Source organism: Gobius niger (genome assembly GCF_951799975.1).
Source record: "Gobius niger genome assembly, chromosome: 22".
Taxonomy (NCBI): Eukaryota; Metazoa; Chordata; class Actinopteri; order Gobiiformes; family Gobiidae; genus Gobius; species Gobius niger.
The window spans coordinates 10,428,612-10,434,789 of NC_136873.1; positions in this window are offsets into that span (position 1 = coordinate 10,428,612).

Genomic DNA, 6,178 nt, shown 5'->3' on the forward strand with positions numbered 1-6,178 from the left:
TGACCAAAACAATTACAAAAATTTGATAAAAATTGAGGAAAAAATAACAAAAATGTGCTAAAAATTTACCAAAAAATGACAAAAATGTGACGAAAAAATGACAAAAATGTGAAAAAAAAATGACAAAAATTTGCTAAAAATTTGAGGAAAAAATGACAAAAATGTGACAAAAAAACAACAAATTTGATAAAAAATTGAGGGAAAAATGACAAATATGTGACAAAAAATTACATAAATGACAAAAAAAAATGACACAAAATTAACAAAAATGTGACAAAAAAAATGCAAAAATGTGCTAAAATTTTTTAAAAAAAATGACAAAAATGTGACAAAAATGACAAATGTGACAAAAAAAAGAAAATTTAATAAAAATGGAGGAAAAAATGACAAAAATGTGAAAAAAAAAGAGAAAAATTTGATAAAAAATGAGGAAAAAAATGACAAAAATGTGCTGAAAACTTGACCAAAAAATACAAAAATGTGAAAAACAGCTTTGGTTTTTCATTTTGTTTATGATATTTTAGCAGACGATTCAGATCCAAGATGGCGGCGCAGTAGGGCAGGAAATATGTGTCTTCAGCTGATGATAGTGGTCATTACGAACCGAACGTTTTGGGTGGTCCTCACTTATTTGAAGGACTGTTTGAGGGTCAAGATGTGGTTTTAGGGTTAAGATTCGGATTAGGGTCTGGGCAACACATTATGTCCATGAGTGTCCTCACTACGATAAAGCTGCAAGGATGTGTGTGTGTTTGTGTTCTTGTAATTACGACATTGTGAGGACCAGTGTGAGTTTTTAACCAACAGAGTGAGGACATTTTGGGTGGTCCTCACTTATTTGAAGGACTGCTTTTATATTTCATGAAAGATTAAGCTTAATCATCGTACTGGCAAGAGATTTGTGGCAGATCATGTCCTGCTGTAAAGAAAACCTCTGCATCACTGGCTGCTATGGGCATAAAAGGAGAGAAACTCATGATGTGGACCCCCTCCTACCCTGACCTCAACCCTATTGAGAACCTTTGGAGCCTCAACAAGAAAAACGTCTATGAGGGTGGGAGGCAGTTTTCATCCAAACAGCAGCTCTGGGAGGATATTCTAACATCCTGCAAACAAATCCAAGCAGAAACTGTCCAAAAACTCACACGTTTAACCCCTTAACTCCCACCTGAACCGAGCACATTTTCTCCAGTTTGGCTTTACCCCAATCCAAAAGCTTCTGGGAAAAAGCTGTGAAAATAGCAACAAAACTGAGATGAAAACAATGATAGAAATGTAACAAAAAGGTGAGAAAACATTGACAAAAAATGACAAAAAATGGATTAAAAAGTGGCAAAAATGTCACAAGAAATTGACGAAAAATTGACGAAAAAATGACAAAAATGTGACAAAATGTGACAAAAAAATGACAAAAATGTGACAAAAAAACGACAAAACATTGAGAAAAAATTGAGAAATAAATGACAAAAATGTGACAAAAAATGACAGAAATTTGACAAAAAAATTACAAAAAATTGACGAAAAATTGACAAAAAAATGACAAAAAATGTGACAAAAAATGACAAAAATGTGACAAAAAATGACAGAAATTTGACAAAAAAATGACAAAAAATGTGACAAAAAATGACAAAAATGTGACAAAAAAATCACAAAAAATTGAGAAAAAATTGAGAAAAAAATGACAAAAATGTGACAAAAAATGACAGAAATTTGACAAAAAAAATACAAAAAATTGACGAAAAAATGACAAAAATGTGACAAAATGTGACAAAAAAATGACAAAAATGTGATAAAAATGTGATAAAAATGTGACAAAAAAATTACAAAAAATTGATAAAAATTGAGGAAAAAATGAAAAAAATGTGACAAAAAAATGACAAAAATGTGACAAAAAATGACAAAAAAATAGATAAAAAACTGAGGAAAAAATGAAAAAAATGTGACAAAAATGTGAAAAATGAATTTTTTTTGGACAAAAATCAGTTGAATATCCAACAAAAAAATGAAAAAAAATCTGATGACGTGAGGAAAAAGATCCTCTCGGTTCAGGCGGGAGTTAAGAGGTTAATGGATTTAACAATTTTGAAGCTGCTCGTATGTTAAAATATAACTTGACCTGTTAAGATGTTTTGCTCGGTCCAATGGCACCTCTGTTCAATGGGACACTTTTGGAATAATGAGGCGTCGGACTGATACAAACGACAAAGTCACCGCTCCATTATTCCCATTTTTTTTATTTGTCGTCACGTTCGACTCGAAGCAAGAAAAGAAAACAAGAGCTCACATTTAAATATGACACAGAAATGAACATTTTCTTATAAAACAATCCATGGTCTTAAGTAGAAAAAGTCGAAGATGAAGCTCATATTAACAGCGTGAGGGAGAGTGAATCTCTGTAGGCACAAGTTTGAAGGAACCGTTTCCCCGCGAGCTCCGTCAGAAAGGTCTCTACTTTTCTCAGCTTTTCCAAACTGTAAGAAATGTCCAGAATGTTCTCTTCAACCCTGAGACTTTGGTCTTTGTCCACTCCCTTTGGTTCATCAGAAGCTACATTTTGAAAACTCTCTCTCCTCTCTCGTAACAATAAACAACATAAATGACAAAAACAGGAAAACCGAGCGGACGACTCGGGTTTGAAACTTAAATACAAGGCGAGACGCTGCGAGTAAAACTTTGACATTCATTACTCAACTGATTCTTTTTTAGGGATGTTTCCAAACCTGAGCGTCTGATCAGAGTTTCAGGTTTGCAGTGAAGGATGTGAAGGAGGAGCTCTTTCTAACCTGCTCTGGACACGCCTGTTCTTTCTTATTACCTAACGATAATGTCACGGAGAAAAGTGTGAGGACTTTATTCAACCTTCCTAAAGAAGAGGCCACTCGTCAGTTGTTTTTCTCTCCGGGATTCGGCGACTTTCACCAAAACAGTGTTTTTCTGTGACGGTGATGGAAGTTTGTGAAGCTTCACCAGAACCAGAGGACCGTGCTAACCGTGTGTGTTAGCATGTGTGTTAGCGTGAGTGTGCTAGCGTGTGTGTGCTAGAGTGTGTGTGTTGTCGCGTGTGTTAGCATGTGTGTTAGCATGTGTGTTAGCATGTGTGTTGTGGTGTGTGTTAGTGTGTGTGCTAGCGCGTGTGTGCTAGCATGTGTGTTAACGCGTGTGTGTTAGCTTGTGTGTTAGCATGTGTGTTAGCGTGAGTGTGCTAGCGAGTGTGTGCTAGCGTGTGTGTGTTGTCGCGTGTGTTAGCGTGTGTGTTAGCATGTGTGTTGTCGTGTGTGCTAGCGTGTGTGTTAGCATGTGTGTTAGCATGTGTGTTGTGGTGTGTTAGTGTGTGTGCTAGCGCGGGTGTGCTAGCGCGTGTGTGCTAGCATGTGTGTTAACGCGTGTGTGTTAGCGCATGTGTGTTAGCGTGTGTGTTAACGCATGTGTGTTAGCATGTGTGTAAGCATGTGTGTTGTCGTGTGTGCTAGCGCATGTGTTAGCATGAGTGTTAGCGTGTGTGCTAGCGCGTGTGTGTGTTGTCATGTGTGTTAGCCTGTGTGCTAGCGCGTGTGTGTGCTAGCGCGTGTGTGTGCTAGCATGTGTGTTAACGCGTGTGTGCTAGCGTGTGTGCTAGCGTGTGTGTTAGCCATTTATGAATTTGCAGACGTCAACTCCTTATATCTGCAACATGAAGTAACTTCACTTATTGCTGTGTATTTATATTTCTACTACAGTAAGTTTTATGAGCGGGAAGAGGGGGCGGAGCTAACTGAATCCAAGCGTCGTGTCTTCCAGGTTTTAAAAATACCTCCAGAAAACACACATCACAAAAACATTCCTCCACAGCGGCAGATACAACACATCATATAAAGCCTGTACTTTACTTTGAAACCGCAGAAACAGATCCTTTAACGAGCGTAAACCTGCAGCGTCTCGCCGAAAACACAGAAAAAAGACGACGTCGAGGATCGAGAAGCAACAAAGGAATGTTTCAGGCGGTGAAGTCGACTTTCCAGAGGTGCTCTAAGTGCTTCATTACCTTCGCTTTCAAAGTAAAAGTAACAAGTGTACAACGCAGACACGACGACTCTGCTGGGGCGAGACGCTGCGGGTGAATAATAAAGTGTAGAGGAAATGACCATATTTGGATTGTGAAATATGTTAATGTATTTGTGAATGAACCCGGCTTCTGTGGAGCCATGTTGGAGATACTAAAGCTTCTCGTGACAAAAAAAGTACTAAAATAAGCTGATACGGGGTAAGTTTTGTCGTTTTTATGCTCTGACATGAAAACTAACATGTTAAAACAGGGCATAGGTGACCCAGGCGGCCGTTGAGAGCCCCATCTGCACTTACATTTTTTAACTCTTTGCTCCCGACATCTAAAACATCGTAGATTTCCGGACTTAACTTTGTAATAGAAAGTACTAGAGACTTGTGGTCTTTTGTGTAGGACAGTGTTTCCCAACCAGGGGTACGGGAACTAGAGAACTTCAGAGGTGGAGGTTCCTCTCCAATATATAAACGTTTCATGATTGTACGTGTTAATGAATGGATAAATATAACATAATATAACAATGATAATCATAATGAAATATAACTAGCCTTTTCCATATCCACAGTGTGTCCGTTAGGATTCGGAATAAAAGAAAAAAAAACAAAAGTTCAATCTTGTCTGGGGCGCCATCTTGGCCTGGGTTAACCCCTTAACTCCTGCCTGAACCGAGCACATTTTCTCCAGTTTGGCTTCACCCCAATCCAAAAGCTTCTGGAAAAAAGTTGTGAAAAAAGTAACAAAACTGAGACGAAAACAATGATGGAAATGTGACAAAGAAGTGAGAAAACATTGACAAAATGTGACAAAAAATTGACGAAAAATTACAAAAATTGAAGCGAAAAAATTACAAAAATTGATGAAAAAGTGCCAAAAATGTCAAAGAAATTGACAAAAATGTGATGCAAATTTGACAAAAAAATTGACAAAAAGTGACAAAAAATTGACGAAAAATTACAAAAATATCACAAAAAAAATGTACAAAAATTTGAAAAAATGACAAAAATTGATGAAAAAGTGCCAAAAATGTCACAAAAAATTGACGAAAATTGACAAAAATGTGATAAAAATTTGACAAAACATTTACAAAAAATGACCAAAATGACCAAAAAGTGACAAAAAATTAACGAAAAAAACAACAAAAAAACAAAAAAAAGTGACAAAAAGTGAAATAACAAAATGAAGAAAAAAAATTACAGAAATGAGTTGATGGAAAAAAAAATCTGATGACGTGAGGAAATAGATCCATTTAGATGAGTTTTGTAGATCTTAGCTTTCAAATGAGGCGTTACCCTGGCCTACAGGATTTGGGTAAAGCTGAACTGGAGAAAATGCTCTCGGTTCTATTTTCCTCACGTCATCAGAATTTTTTTTCCATCAATTTTTTGTTGGGTATTCAACTCATTTTTGTCATTTTTCCGTCAATTTTTATTTTTTTGGGCATTTTTTGTCAGATTTTTGTCATTTTTTGGTCATTTTTCTGTCAATTTTTTATCACATTTTGGTAATTTTTTGGTCATTTATTGTCAATTTTTTGTAATTTTTTGTCACATTTTGTCATTTTTCCGTCAATTTTTCATCAAATTTTTGTCATGTTTTTGGTCATATTTTTTTTGTCACATTTTTATGTTTTTGTCAAATTTTTATCACATTTTTGTGATTTTTTTGTCAAATTTTTATCACATTTTTGTCACATTTTTGTCATTTTTCGTCAATTTTTTGTCATTTTCTTGTCACATTTTTGCCACTTTTTCATCAATGTTTCATCACTTTTTTGTCACATTTCAATCATTGTTTTCGTCTCAGTTTTGTTGCTATTTTCACACCTTTTCTCCAGAAGCTTTTGGATTGGGGTAAAGCCAAACTGGAGAGAATGCTCTCAGTTCAGGCGGGAGTTAAGAGGTTAAACTATAGCAAACGACGGCTCCTTTCACCTGCAGCGTCTCACCTCGAGCACCGTTCTTAAGTGACTTGTCTTTGCTCGCGAGGACCGAGCGCCTCTGGGCCTTTTTTCCCGCGCCTCTCGCTCCTCGGGGTAAATCCCAGACGCTCCGAGAGGCCGTGCTGGTGGCGACAAAGTGTTCATCAGTTCATCATCGTGGTGGAGAAAAAAGCGTGGCCTGTCGTTGAGTCTTTTTGTGT